The sequence below is a fragment of the Poeciliopsis prolifica genome, unplaced genomic scaffold, assembly GCF_027474105.1.
Source record: "Poeciliopsis prolifica strain line A6 unplaced genomic scaffold, Auburn_PproV2 SCAFFOLD119, whole genome shotgun sequence".
Classification (NCBI taxonomy): Eukaryota; Metazoa; Chordata; class Actinopteri; order Cyprinodontiformes; family Poeciliidae; genus Poeciliopsis; species Poeciliopsis prolifica.
The window spans coordinates 81,082-97,658 of NW_026562494.1; the positions used below are offsets into that span (position 1 = coordinate 81,082).

The 16,577-nt window shown below is 37.6% G+C and overlaps 1 pseudogene; it reads right to left on the reverse strand.

The window, feature by feature from the left end:
- Nucleotides 1–690: 690 nt before the first annotated feature.
- LOC129354850 (kinesin heavy chain-like) lies at nt 691–15,496 on the reverse strand (annotated as a pseudogene).
- Nucleotides 15,497–16,577: the final 1,081 nt, after the last annotated feature.

A 16,577-nucleotide genomic window follows, 5' to 3' on the forward strand; every position in this document is an offset into this window, starting at 1 on the left:
AATTATGAGTGAAACAATCTTCCAATTAAATAAGTAACTAATTCTACTGGCAAAATTGAATAAATTATAGGTAAATCTTATTATTGCAAACCTTCATTCTGTCCACCAGGAGGCAGAAATGAGTAACAGATGTTTATTTAAGATCATTTAATCATCAGATAAAAGCTTTACATTTAATAACATTCTAAAAACAGCAGAAATTCTCAGGAAAATAAAAAAACAACAAAAGTTAATAAAAATGAGTCATAGGAGACAAGAAATATGATTAAAAACAGCAGAATAACAATTAAATGATCATAATGTCCATCATATTAATGTTAACCTAAATATCTATTTTCATTTGATTTTATCTCTGATTTGACTAAATGTGTTTAAATTGTCCTTCTTGTGTTTCCATCCAGTTCAAACTGACTTCAGGTTCTTCAGACTTCACACAGTCAGACATTAGAAGCAGAAACTATTGAGCAGGTTTCCTCCTGTTTCTCATCCTCATACAAATATTTACACAACAGAGAAACTTCTCGGCATAGAATGCTAATTAATGAGTGGAATTATTGATTTCCCTTTAAACTAATCAAAACTATTGATCACATTGATGAGCTCTAAATAAAAAACTGTCATATTTCAGAATTTTAAAGCTCCAAATCTGGTGGGAAAAGCCTTAAATTCCCAGATGTTGAGGGAGCCGTCGGGTCCAATCAGAGTAAAACTTGGTGCTGATCTGCAGGATTCTTCAGAACCGACCCGGTTAGCGGGCCGGAAGCGGCTGCATCTGCAGGGAGTCGTAGGTGTCTCTGGTGACCGAGCTCAGACCCTGAAAGCAGCCCATCAGTTAATCAATCAGCTGATCAGAGCAGATGTTGGACGGGTCGGAGCGGTCCGGTCCGGTCCGGTCGGTACTCACCTGGTAAACCTGCTCATTCTTCCGCTGACGCTGCAAACAAGAGTTTTTAATGCAACCGGTTCCAGAACCTGACAGAACCTCATCGTGTTCAGACGCTCACCTCTCTCCTCACAGGAAGCTCTTTATACGTCGGTTCTGATCGTTTCTGCAGGCCCTGAAACCCAAACAGAACCAGTTAGATAAACATCCAGAGGTCACTGCGGTTCTGTTCTGGACGGTTCGTCTGGTACCGTGTAGGTGGAGTCATCCGGCGCTCGGCGGTTCTGAGAGACACAACGAGAAGAAACAAGATGAAGCATCTGAACAGAACCAGAACCTTCAGAACCGGACATCTGGACTCACCCGTCCTCGCTCCGGGTCGGTCATCAGCGGCTCGTAGGTGTCGCCCGTCGCTCTGCTGAGAGACTGAACACAAAAACACATGAAGACGAATTCAAGAGAAAATCTGAGCTGCGACACGACGAGACGACGGGACTCACGGCGTAGGTTCCATCGTCTGAGCCCTTCGCTTTGGTTCTGAAGAACTGGAACACAGAAGGTCCAGAATAAGTTCTGAAAACTCACAAACCGTCTGAAAGAACGAATTTATAAAAATATGTTTGTGATCACAGTTTCTTATGAAGCTGATCGACTGTGAAAATATCGACCTGCAGCAAAAACCACCAATCAGAGCCAGGAGGAGGGGCTTAGTGCTGTCAATCATCCTCATGTATTTGCTGCTGAATGTGTTAAAGGCAGAAAAATGACTTAATGTTTCAGGAAAACTGTTTATTGTTTTCCTTTTTCTACCAAACAAACAGGTTTAATCTCAACCAGCTTTTTATTGAAGGATAGTTTTGATATTTTATTTCACTTGTTTTATGATTTTAGATATTTAAAATGTTTTCCAGTTCTAGAGCTAAATGGTCATTAAATGTAAAGTTTACTGATCTGTCTTCTTGATTATGATAATCTTGGTCTTAAATAATAATGTGTTCCTGGTTTGACCCGTCATGGAAACATGTTCTGCCTGGTTCTGCCTGGTTCTGTTGGTTTGGACCCACCTTCTCCTTGATGAACATGCCGGTCATGATGAGACCGTAGAGACCCAGAAACCCGTCCAGGTCTGGCTGCAGCTGCTAGAATATGTGTGTGTGTGTGTGTGTGTGTGTGTGTGTGTGTGTGTGTGTGTGTGTGTGTGTGTGTGTGTGTGTGTGTGTGTGTGTGTGTGTGTGTGTGTGTAGAGGGGATGTTGATTTAATGCTTAGGAACATTTTCCATCAGCAACAAACTCAGCAAGATTTAAAGAACAATGGCTACAGAGGAGGAGGAGGAGTCTCTGTGGTTACTAACCAACAGCGGATGAGGAAGAGTGAGGATGGGGACACAATGCAGACTCAGCAGATTGTAACGTTTTCCACGTACCGTTCCTCCAGCGGTTCAGTTCAGCCTCCAGCCTCTGGATGGCGCTCTTCAGGCTCTTGTTCTTCTCCTTCTCGTATTCTTCTTCCACTCCTCTGCGGTCAGCTCCAGGTTCACACACACCGTGTTCTTGATGGTCTTCGCCCTGAACCAGACAAGATGGCCACCATCAGTCCATCACAACATCTGCACATCAGGAGGGTTCAAATGTATTTGGGACAAAATAACTGAAAGCCAAAAAATGACATTTTTAACAAATAAAATCACAAAAATTGTTGTGATTCTTTTAATATACTCAACAATAAACAAAGCATAAATATTTAAATTTAAAAAGTAAAATTACTCAGAGGGTTTTTTGTAGAATTTTTTGTAAATTGAAAAAAACTGAAAAAGTATTTATCTACTCTTGCTAATAAAAATAAAATGTCATGGAAGCTTGAATCCAGCAACTAAAAGCAGATTTTAGTTCATAGATGTGAAGTTTTGAGTAAAAGACAATGAGTGCATGTTCTAGATACCATGACAATAGAAGGGAACCAAAAGCTAGAAACAGATGATCACTGTGTGATGCATCTAACATGATTTTCATTTAAAAGTTGTAGTTTTGTCCTGATTTATTTTCTTTTTGTGCTTTGAGTCCCGCACTAAATCAGTCCTCGGGCCGTAAATGGCCGCGTCCCTCACTTTGAACACCTGAGTTAGTTTGCAGAACTGACATCAACTTTCACCTGCACACGACCCAAAGATCTGAAACACTGCAGGCGAACATACATGACATCTGACACGCATGGTGGTGGCAGTATCATGCTGTGGAGCTGATTACACTCTCAATTCATTGCAGAGAGAGGACACAATAAAAAAAGGGAGCATCACTTTTAAATTCCCCAACTTTACTTCAAATCAACATCTACAGATGGGGTGTCCAAACTGCGGCCTGAGGGCCATTTGAGGCCCCTGAAATGATATTTGTCGGCCTCCAGACAACAAGTCAAGAAGAGCCTCCAGCACAAGCAACAAGAATGCAGCGAATGGTTTCTGGATGGTAAGACAACCACAAAACACTTGTCTTTTCCAGCAGCCATTGTATCAAACATACTGAAGCTCAGCTTGGGTTGCTAGGTAACTGGCAGTGTTTGCTAATTTGTGACGTTACATTCTGGAGGTTTTTAGTAAACCAAAGAAAACAACAACAAAATAACATTAACATTTAGTTTTTCGCAGCGTTTGGACTGTTCTTAGAAGCAGCCGAGATCCAAAACCTGAATGTGTTTCCTTAGCTGTCTCCAGAGAAGAAGCCAGGAGTACCTCTGTCCAAACATGAGCGTGGACTTGGTCTCGGCCTCGTTGTAGACGGACGGCGAGCAGCAGATGATGATGGTGGTGCGGCAGTTTCCTCCCAGGGAGTCCTGCAGGATCCGGGTCATCTTGCTGTCTCTGTACGGCACGTGGGTTTTCTGGGCGAACCGGGATCAGATCAACCATCTCCAACTCGCTCCATCAGAACCTCAGGGAGAACCAACTCACCGTTCCCTCAGCCAGAGCCGAGATGACGTTCCCCAACGCCGACAGAGATTTGTTGATGCACCGCCCCCTCTGCTCCGGTCTTGCTGACCTGTCAAACAATCGGACTTTATGAATCTCACAGCTCAGCAGAGGAATGCGACCTCATTAATCTCAGACTGACCTTCTCGCTGCCGGCCAGATCCACCAGGTAAAGCTTCCCTGACAGTTTCTTCTCCGTTTCCACGTTTTCCTGCTTGATGTTGATCAGAAAGATGCTGTGGCTGCGAGAGCTGTGCTCATTCATGTCTGCAGCAGAAAACAGAAAAATCATTCATTAAAAAAATATATCATTCATAAATCATCTTCTGCTCATTGTATGTAAAGAAAGTCCCTTTTAAATAAGCCAACGCCACATAGGCAATGATGACAGAAGATAAAAAAGTCAATTAAAAGATTGTTTTAATCCATTTCTGCAGCAGTTTGCACATATAATCATTTTACCAGATTGTGTTTTTTGGTGAGAAAAACTCAATTTCCCAAAAGATCGTCTGATTTTACTCCATCCAACAACATAATAAAGATATTTAGTAGAAAAAATAAACCCTAACAGGAAATATTTTACCAGCAAAAATATGTTTTTGAACAAGATTTTTGATATCTTTATGGAAATATAATTTTTAACCAAATATTTTTTTGCAAATGCATTTTAAATGCTCTCGGGCTTACTGCACCCTACTGGCCAACAGTAGGTAGTTCAGGGTTATTTTTGTACTTTTTGATGTGAAATTTCATTTTGCCACAGAAAATCCACAGTATAGCAGCTGAAACTGAGAGAAAATGTGTTATTTGTCTAAATGATATCAATAAAGGCATGCAGCAACAAAACACAGATCAAAAAGTTCATGATTGCAGAATTAGACTTCAGTATAAAACAAAAAATGGTAAATCTGCAGCAGGCACAAAACATGTCTTAGACTTGTTCTACATATTTTCTGTTTTTGTAAAAAGTTATAATTGAATAAATGTGATAAATAAATATGTTTACGTACTTGTCACTGCCACGTGCCGATTGGCCTTTCCCTCGTCGATGACGTCCATCTTCCTCAGGACTGGACACGAAGCGCTCAGTGCAGCCCTGAAACAGAGAGCAGGCCGTTACAGCTGGAACAACATCATTTACAGATAAAAACATCGAAAATATGTTTGTGTCAAACCAGATCTAACCCTCATTGAAGAAGTTGAAACTCGTCTTACTGACCTTCACATAGGGCACTCTGTTCTTGTCTTCATGCAGCGAGGTTCGTCTTCGACACTGAAAGCAAGACAAAGATCTCAAAACTCAGCTGGTGCTAGAATTGAGAAAGATCCTCAGTAAAATGTGGATTCCTGAAGGTCAGAACGTGGAAGTGGGAGAACAGACTCACCGTCCAGCAGGTCTCTGATTTTACCCAGGTAGATTTCAAAATAAGAAACCTGCAGAGAGAACACACAAATTTAGAGTCTGGTCACTGCTTACTGAGAATTTAAACATTTTGTATTTATTATTACTCTAATCATAAATGTAAGGTCTACTAACCTGGTAGTCACGTACGACAAGGGAATCAGTGACTATAAATCTTTATGATCAATTAGCGTATCAGAAACTAGGTTCATCTCAGGAGGAAAAAGTGAAACAAAGAGTTGAACAAAACACATATTTATTACACATTTTGGCAATAACACGAACAGAACAAAATAGTAAATGTTTTCCTCTAGGAGTCCTAAGTCAAGTCAGTCAAGTTCAGGGGTTTCTTTTCCTTTGATTCGGTTTCAGTTCAGTTTCAGATCTGAATGTCATGTTGTAGCTAACCCTAACCCAATCCCACCCATCTAGTGGAACAGAAGGTTCTTCTTTGGCATCGTAGTGGACACAATGTGAATCTGATCTTGTGGATCCTGGCTCGCTGTTTTTCATGTGTTGTTCCTCAACACAAAAAAAAACAACCTGCATGTAGCAGAAATATCTTTCACTATAGTGTTATTATGCAACTCTAAGTCACCTCAGTGAAATTTTATCTCCTCTCCGTGTAGATAAAATTATTTGTACTTGTGATAAATAACTTTTGTCTTTTAACTCAACAAACATCACAAAAATAATATTCACTGAATTGATATCAATATCTTATTTTTTAGCACTCTTAAATTCCTTACAGCGAAATAAATTAAATACCTCATCAGTATCACCATTTCAAAAGAAAAGGTGCAATATTAGCAGAATATTAGCGAGAAACATTTCTAATTCACTTACAAACATCATGTAGAAACATGCATTCTGACCATAAACAAGTATCGCCGATTGTTTTTTTCCTTTCAACTTTAAACTATGAAATTTCATGACAATCCAACCTTTAATACAAAACAGCAAAACATTAGCTTGTGGCTAATCGATAGCTAACGAGCTAATTATAGCACAGAACTCACCGGAGATTCGCAGCAAGAAAAAGAAATAAATTAAATCTCAAAATCTAATTCTACATTAGATAGATTTAATCTAAAAAATTCTTTAATTTTTAGATTAAATCTAAAAAACATCGACATGACGGCACCAGGTCCAGTTCTGGTTCTGCCCTCTGACATCTTAGCCTCAACCGGCCTGTAGGTAGAGATAGGCCAGGTTCTGGAGCCACAGTGATGCTGATCGGTGATACGAACTGGATTCTGATCCGAATCCTGAGACGGATTCAAGCTGCAGCTTCAACATCAGAACCAGATGAAGTTTCTTCTAAAGAACATTTCAGATTGAGTCTCTGAATGTAGGAACTGATTTCATAAACACAAGAGAGTCAAAGAGAACCGGGTCAGAGAGAACCGGGTCAGAGATAGAACCGGGTCAGAGATTGGTTGTTAATGTTATTTAAATACTTTTATGAATTGATAATCATTTCAGTTTGAGATGAGTAAAATTTAATTTGCTGCTTTTGAATAAACGTTTATTGTTTCAAAGAGAAAAACAACAGAAGTAAAATGTATTATTTCAAATGAAAGCTAACAAAGGAACTCGTTTCTATGGCTCTTAATGTGAAAGTACTCACCGGAAAAGAATGTAGTTTGTAAACGCTCTAACTTTATCAAGTAGGTGTAGTTATCATCTGGGTCCGCTAGAGGGCAGAAACCGCCCTGCTCTGATATTAATAGTTCAGTTCGCGGCTCTGCAGCTAAAACATCAACATCATTCTGACTGTTTGCAGAATAATTTAACTTTTCATAAATATTTTTCTACCTTCAGACCGGAAGCTCAGCATCTTATCGCCTCAACCAGACTTTGTTTCAGCTCTGTTGGAGCTGAAGCTCCAGTTTTAAGAACCACAGCTCCTCTGCAGCCGCTGCTAGTCAGTTAGCATCTTTAGCTCCGCTCAGAGTTTCTGCGGGATGTTTTCAACTCTGTGGAGATGCTTCTAGTTCACACTGACAGATAAAACACTGATTTCATGTTAAAATATGAAGAAGATTTAAGAAATAAGAACAGAAACACCGAGAGCAACAAGGGCTTTATTAGCGGGAATCTAGCTAACTGCTAACTTAGCCTTCTGGCCCCCTAGTGGACACAGTCTGCAACTACAACAAGAGTAAAGCCAGAGAGCATTTATGTGAATAGCACTTCCTTTGGATTCTTTCAAAATAAAACATTGACCTAAATTCTCCCGTATGTACATTTTAGCTTGTTAGTTTATTATTCTATCAGAAAGCATGAGTGGGTAATTTACTTAGGAGATATAGATGAGTTATCAATATGTTAATAACACATCTATATATCAGTCAATTAGACCGACTATAATAATATTAATAATAATATTAATATTTATAATGAAAATGACATAAATGTGATCAACTTAAAAAACGTCTGAAACCAGCTGCAGCTCTACAAACTCACCTCTATATTGAAAGCGGGGAATTTCCGCCCTCTCGTGTCCATAGTGGGAACTACAGTACTGATAATGCTGCATTTACTTTTAATATCAATTAATGTGGAATTTAGAGAGAAACTAACAGTCTTCCTGAGACATATCCGCAGTTTTCTGACTCATATATTATACTGACACATTTTACTTCACTGGTTGGAGTTATATATGAAATGAAAATAGATGTAAATCATAAAATCAAGCTGCTGTTTTAAACGTTTTTTCTAATAAGATTTTTTTTCTAATAAAATCCTGCAGTGACTTTTATTTCACAACAGTAATGTAAATCTGACTTGATCTGACTTCATAAACTAAAACTTAAAACAAAAATAAACATCAAAATGACTGTAGTTATGACAGTTCACCACCAGAGGGCAGTAAGAACTCAATCAACCATCATAAAACTGATAAACTTTAAACTTTTCACTAAATTGTTTCTAATGACAACAGCTTTATTAACTCAATCCTATGAATAATAATCAATATATTTTATACTTGTATGTTATTAGAGATGGAGATAAATTGTTAAAATCATTTAGACACAAAGAGAACAACAACTACTCAGAAAGTTATCATTTCTATTACTCTTGATAAAAATGTAGCTGAAAAAACATTACATTTCATTCTGTAAAAAATATATATATATATTAACTGTGGCTAATTTTGAGAATCAAAGTGTCAAAAAGCTACAAATATTAACAAAATCATATTTATTAGTGATAAGCTTAATCAGCTGAGATCAGAGCATCAAGCTGGATAAAATCATCGAAATGACAATTAATAAAATGGAAAAGCCAATAAATGTTTTGATAAATAAATAAAAAATATCCGCGCACTGTAGCAAACAGATTAACTTTTAATTTTATTTTCTGGAAGAGACTCGCTTTCTAACGCCCTCTTGTGGTCACACATTGTAACTACACACTAAAATCATTTACGCTACTTTAATAATAAATCTATGAGCGATTATTAATTTCCTTAATCCTTTATATAAGTTTAATAATACATTAGTGAGTGATTATCAGTGAACTGAAGACACTCGCTGCTGTTCAGCATCAGAGTTTAAATCTGCAGCTGCTGATAATCAGTTTTTGTGTAAAACAAGATGCTGCTAGTCAGTTAGCATCGTTAGCTCCGCTCAGAGTCTCTGCGGGATGTTTTCATCTCTGTGGAGCTGCTTCTAGTTCACACTGACAGATAAAACACTGATTTCATGTTACAATAGGAAGAAGATTTGAGAAATAACAACAGAAACACCAAGAGAGCAACAAGGGCTTCATTAGCCGATCGGGAGCGGGAAACCAGCTAACTGCTAACTTAGCCTTCTGCCCCCTAGTGGACACAGTATGTAACGACAAACAGAGTAAAGTTAGAGAACTAATATGTGATTAGCACTTCCTTTGGATTCTTTCAAAGTAAAACACAAGGAACTAAATTCCCCCGTAAGTACATTTTAGCTTATTAGTTTATGAATGTATCAGAAAGCATAAGTATGTCATTTTCTTCCGGTATGGTATATATTACATTACTGGGCTCTGAAGCCAAATTATCGTAATTATTCTGTTTTCCAGAAAAAATAAATATTTCAAAAATATTCTCCTGACAAAACAGAAAACAAAGCATCTTGGCGAAAAACCCGTGAATTATTTAATCAGGAAACATTAATATGTAATTTACTTGATATATAGATGAGTTATCAATATGTAAATAACACATCTATATGTCAAATCAACTATCAGTTCGTTAGACAGACCATAATATTAATATTTATAATGACAACTCGCCTCTATATTCAGAGCGGGGTATTTCCGCCCTCTGGTGGCCATAGTGGGAACTACAGTCCTGATAATGCTGCAGTAGTTACGTTTAATATCCACTTAGTGTGGAGTTTTGAGAAAAACTAACAGTCTTCCTGAGTCCTATCCACAGTTTACTAACTCAAATATTATTCTGACATATTTAAATTCGGTGTTTGGAATTATATATGAAATGAAGACAGATTTAAAACGAAAATAAAGCTGCTGTATTAAACTCTTTTCAGGACGTTTTTCTGATCAGATTGTGTAAAATACTGAAGTGACTTTAAATTAAAAACAGTAATGTAAGCTGACTTGATCTGACTTTATAAAATGTAAAATTAAACTAAAGATTAACATCCAGTTGAACAATTTACAAGAAGAATGTCTGTAGTTATGATAGTTCACCACCAGAGGGCAGTAAGAACTCAATCAACCATCATAAAACTGATAAACTTTAAACTTTTCACTAAATTGTTTCTAATGACAACAGCTTTATTAACTCAATCCTATGAATAATAATCTATATATTTTATACTTGTATGTTATTAGAGATGGAGATAAATTGTTAAAATCATTTAGACACAAAGTGAACAACAACTACTCAGAAAGTAATCATTTTTATTACTCTTGATAAAAATGTAGCTGAAAAAACATTCATTTCATTCTGTAAAAAAATAATATATTAACTGTGACTAATTTTGAGAATCAAAGTGTCAAAAAGCTACAAATATCAACAAAAACATATTTATTAGTGATAAGCTTCAACCAGCTGAGATCAGAGCATCAAGCTGGATAAAATCATCGAAAGGACAATTAATAAAATGGAAAAGCCAATAAATGTTTTGATAAATAAATAAAAAATATCCGCGCACTGTAGCAGATTAACTTTTAATTTTATTTTCTGGAAGAGACTCGCTTTCTACCGCCCTCTTGTGGTCACACATTGTAACTACACACTAAAATCATTTACGCTACTTTAATAATAAATCTATGAGCGATTATTAATTTCCTTAATCCTTTATACAAGTTTAATAATACATTAGTGAGTGATTATCAGTGAACTGAAGACAGTCGCTGCTGTTCAGCATCAGAGTTTAAATCTGCAGCTGCTGATAATCAGTTTTTGTGTAAAACAAGATGCTGCTAGTCAGTTAGCATCGTTAGCTCCGCTCAGAGTCTCTGCGGGATGTTTTCATCTCTGTGGAGCTGCTTCTAGTTCACACTGACAGATAAAACACTGATTTCATGTTACAATAGGAAGAAGATTTGAGAAATAACAACAGAAACACCAAGAGAGCAACAAGGGCTTCATTAGCCGATCGGCAGCGGGAAACCAGCTAACTGCTAACTTAGCCTTCTGCCCCCTAGTGGACACAGTATGTAACGACAAACAGAGTAAAGTTAGAGAACTAATATGTGATTAGCACTTCCTTTGGATTCTTTCAAAGTAAAACACAAGGAACTAAATTCCCCCGTAAGTACATTTTAGCTTATTAGTTTATGAATGTATCAGAAAGCATAACTATGTCATTTTCTTCCGGTATGGTATAAATTACATTATTGGGCTCTGAAGCCAAATTATCGTAATTATTCTGTTTTCCAGAAAAAATAAATATTTCAAAAATATTCTCCTGACAAAACAGAAAACAAAGCATCTTGGCGAAAAAACCCGTGAATTATTTAATCAGGAAACATTAATATGTAATTTACTTGATATATAGATGAGTTATCAATATGTAAATAACACATCTATATGTCAAATCAACTATCAGTTCGTTAGACAGACCATAATATTAATATTTATAATGACAACTCGCCTCTATATTCAGAGCGGGGTATTTCCGCCCTCTGGTGGCCATAGTGGGAACTACAGTGCTGATAATGCTGCAGTAGTTACGTTTAATATCCACTTAATGTGGAGTTTTGAGAAAAACTAACAGTCTTCCTGAGTCCTATCCACAGTTTACTAACTCAAATATTATTCTGACATATTTAAATTCGGTGTTTGGAATCTCTGCGGGATGTTTTCATCTTTCTGCTTCTAGTTCACACTGAAAATCCAAACATTAAACATGAAAAAACCTTACGGGGAATAATTTAATGTGAAAAATTGATACAGTTTAAAATATTACGAGTGGTTGGATTCAATGAAAATTTGTTGCCGAGTCTGCAATTAATTTTTTGCAATCAATCAGAAAACCATGACTGAGTTAATCTGTGAATTGATGTATCACACACATTAATGTTATTTAAATACTTTTATCTGTCTGAAGAAATAAGAAAATTACATGTGGAAAAAACCTCAGCGGAGTTTAATTTGCTGCTTTTGTGTATGGTTTTGTTGTTTAATAAAAGTTAAATATTCATTTCAAATAAAAGCAAACAGTAAAATGACCCGTTTCTATCGATCTTAATGTGAAAGAACAGCCGGAAGTGAATGTGCAACGTTAACTCTCTAACTTTATGACGTGGCTGTAGTTACTATCTAGATCCACTAGAGGGCAAATACCGCCCTAAAATGATATTAATAGTTTAGGAGCCACAGCTCCTCTGAAGCTCCTGCTGGTCTGGTAGCATCGTTAGCTCCTCTCAAAGTCTGCGATCTGGTTCATCTCTGTGAAGCTGCTTCTTCTTCACAAACAAAACATTGATTTTATGTTAAAATATGAAACAGATTTAAGAAATAACAGTAGAAACACCAAGAGAGCAACAAGAGATTCATTAGCTGATCAGGAGCGGGAAAGTAGCTAACTACTAACTTAGCCTTTTGCCCCCTAGTGGACACAGTGTGTAACGACAGCAAGAGTAAAGCTAGAGAGCAGATATGTGAAAAGCACTTCCTCTGGTTCTTTCAAAGTAAAACACAAGGAACTAAATTCTCCTGAAAGTACATTTTAGCTTGGAAGTTTATTATATTGTAAGAAAGCTTAATTGTGCAATTTTCTTACGATATTATTATTATTATATAATTGGGCCAAATTATAGTAATTATTCTGTTTTCCAGAAATAATTATTTCTTAAAAATTCTCCTGACTAAACCGGAAACTCAGCATCTTGGCAAACAAACCTGTTATTGTATTAATATGTACCTTATTTGGTAGATATAGAGTTATTTGTATGTAAATAACACATCTATATATTAAAGTCCATTAGACAGACCACAATATCAATATTTATAATGAGAAAGATATAAACGTGATCAACTTAACAGAAGTCAGAAACCAGCTGCAGCTCTACAAACTCACCTCTATATTCAGAGCGGGTATTTCCGACCTCTGGTGGCCATCGTGGGAACTAAGTCTGATAATGCTGCATTATTTACATTTAATGTGGAGTTTAGATAAAAACGAAGTTTTCCTCAGTCATATTGACAGTTTACTAACTCAAATATTATTCTGATATATTATAATTCATTGTTTGGAGTTATATGTAATGAAGACAGATTTAAAAAGAAACTAAAGCTGCTGTGTTAAACTCTTTACAGAGTTTAGGACAAAAAATTTGATCATGTCAGAAAACGGCCACATGACCATGATAGCGATTGAGTATGCAGATCAATCAAAACCCAAATTAACGAAAGGTTTTCATCACGGGAAAATTGGACAGATAAAGTTCTCTGAGCCACAAAGAAATCCCACAAAACAATGTGGCACATCCAGTTCACTTCAGAACAATACGCTTATTGCTTGTTGTTGTTGAGCTTTCTTGCAGATTCGTGATTTTTCTGATCAGACTGAATAAAATCCTGCAGTGACTCTTATTTAACAACACTAATGTAAGCTGACTTGATCTGACTTTATAACAGTGAAAATTAAAACAAAGAGAAACATCTGGTTGAACAATTTCTATTGATGATGTAAATAATGAATAAATCCAGAACGACGGCAGGATGACCGATGGAGAATGTCCTGATATGTGAGGAAAATTAACTGTTTCATCTCATGAACATACAAACTTTTATCCAAGCATCATCAGAGGTGGAGTCGCTCGTCCCGTCTGTATCAGCGCTGAATTTTCCTGCGTACCTGAACACATCTTCAGTAAAACCAGCCTCACTGAAGCCAATAGACCAGAGCTACGTTGCAGGAAAACTCTGAAGCTTCTTGCTGGTTTTGGCCTCTAAACTGAGACGCGCTCTCATGAGAAGTGAAATGTTGCACTAGGTGCAGGAGATGACCTTTAACCCCTGGTCCCAGGTTTTAGGCGGTGTTGAGGTGAAGAGCGAGGCTCCTGATCTGCTGTGAGTGACGTGACGCTCGGTGGAAGTTCTGCATCCTGTTGCAGCTTCATGTTGGAGACGTGAGGTTTTGCTTCTCCTGTCAGGGATTTGATGGGAAACGAGTCACAACATTCAGATGATTTCGTCACTTTGACGATGCAAACTCTGGTTCCTCAGTGTTTGGTCTGTCAGAACGCTGGCTCAGGTTTCTCCTCTAGTTTTTCTTTAAACTTGTTCACTTTAAATCCACACAAATAAACCACAGAAAGTTATTTTCTCATCTTCTGATGCAAATTTGCATCCATCAACAAAAGCAGGAAAATAAAACTGTTCTTGAACTACAGCTGTGCAAACTGATCCCATCACATCTGTGAGCAACATGGAGTTCGATCTCTGGTTCACCTTTGACCTTTTCTTCCTTCTTGTTGCATCAGAAACTTAAAGTGAATAAAGACGTTTGAGTGAAACCAGGTTTCAGGTGGACTGAAGTCGTCTTCACTGTGAACTTCATCAACTTTCTGCTTCACAACAAAACCTTTCAAATCCAAACACACATCCAAGCAGCCGAGTCCAAATGATCCACGTTCAAATATTGTTTCTTTTCTCTGCAGGATCTGGTCAGGACGTCTGGATCTCAAGTGGATTTAATGCCACAGATCCAGAGGAAGTTTTACTGTTTGGCTCTGAATCTATAGAGCTGCTATCATGTCTGATTTTAGATCAACTTTTTCACCTCAACAGAATAAAATGACATTTTGTCCCATTAACAAAATCTTTAAAGCTTTTTAATGAAATTTATGCTTCATGTTTTTGCTCAATTCAACTTTTCTAACAAACTCAGAGTATTTTTCTCTCTTTTGTTCCTGCAGATCATCAAACAGATCAGATGAAAAATAAAACTGAAAATCTTCAACATCCTGATCGACGTCTGGAAAACATTTGAAATAGAAATAGAAATGTTCTGAGGTTGGTGACGGCCTCGTCCGTCGGTTGTTGCTACACCTGCACATGAAACCAGCGGAAACGCTGTCGCCATGGAAACGACACCTTGGTCCAAACACGGAGGAGGCAGCATCATGCTGAGGGGAAGCTGGTCCCAGTGGATGCTTGTCAAGGTCATAGTGAAAGTAAAAAGCTTCAACATATAAAACATTATTTTATTAAGAAAATAAAACCTTCTCAAAAATAAAAAACTTTTTACTCTGAAGAATTTTAAAGAAGCAATAAAATGATAATTAGTTTCATTAGAATGAAAACTATTTTGGATAAAAATCTAATTAAAAACTAATACTTTTCATAATAACGACGAAAAAGAATCTGAATTTGTAATAAAATCTTTTCCTATCAAAATAAAACCCAATAAAAAGAGAAAAGTGTTTTGAAGCCATACAGTAGAAAGATAAATAAAGCGTACTTCTAGAGGAGGAGTCGGTCCAGCGCTCCGGCAGAGGTCGTCTCCATGGTGACCTTCAGCGTCTCCTCGACCTCTTTGAGCCGAGACGGCGAGGCGGTCGGCGTCTCCGTCCTCTGGAGACTCACTGGGACGTCCTCCTGTCCCTCTGCCTGGTGGAGGACAGCAGATGCTGCAGGACGCCGCCTTCCTTCTCCTGCAGGAAACACAGAGCCCGCAGCATGACGCTGCCACCGCCGGGCCCCCAGGGGCCGCTGGAGTCTGGCTGCTGCAGCAGCAGCACAACAAGCTGCGGCGATGAAGGCCTGGAGGCGTCTTCATCACTCTCTGTCAGCAGATCTCAGTCCGTTTTCTGCTGATGTGAAGAAAAACAAACAATTTGACTGAAGCAACGTTTCCATGAAATGAAAATCAGGTGAATCATTTAGAGAAGTCATTAATATTCATGGCAGACACCATGGAAACAGTTTCTGAATAAACTTTATTCCCAATAAAGAAAATACAGCAGCAGGCAGTAATATGCTGGAGATGCTGAGGGAACAAATCCACAGTTTACAAATCAAATTCAGGTTAGAAGTTTCATAGCTTTAGAGTCGATGCACATCTTTAAAGAGTCCATAAAACATCTTAGAGAAACTGTAAAAACTCTGAAGTTGGTTTGTTTTCAGCTCATTTACAGCATGTAGAGAAACTTGGCCAACAGGATCACAACGTTTACAATATTTTCTTTCCAACCAGATTATTATTGGAAATACCAAAGCAAACATGTTGAACAGTCAAAGGAATAAATATATTACATTTCAACTAAAGACAATATTGAAGACACAGAAAAACGTTTTTCGAAAATTCCCAAAAAAGGGTGAAAGTTTCTGGTTCCAAGTTCCTCTTTGGCCGAAAGGCAGCAAATATTCACCAGGATGATGATAATAATCATATTTATTGATTCTCTGCTAGCTTTATCTTGTGGTTGTGTCCCACAGAGGGGATCACAGCAAACATTAAGTGCCTCAAACAAAAACCAACCAACAATGAAAAGTTGTTGGCCCCGCCCTCACAGCTGCTACTAAAGACAAACAATCAGAACAAAAGGAAAACAAAACTCTAAAAGACAGCAGGCGGCACTGCAACCACTGTAAAAACATAAAACGACTGAATACTTATTCAATCATTTTAATCAAGTCAATCTAAACACACATTAAAAACGCTGCCTGCCTGCATGGCACAAATCACCATCAGCTCAAATCTGGTGGATCCACCAAATAAGAACAAAACATAAAAAACATGCAATTCATCTTTAATAAAACAACAGTATAAAACGTACCTACAGCGTCGAGCACCAACACCCAGGTAACGTGACTCCGACCATCAACCAACAACGTGTGACCCAACCACACCTGAATCA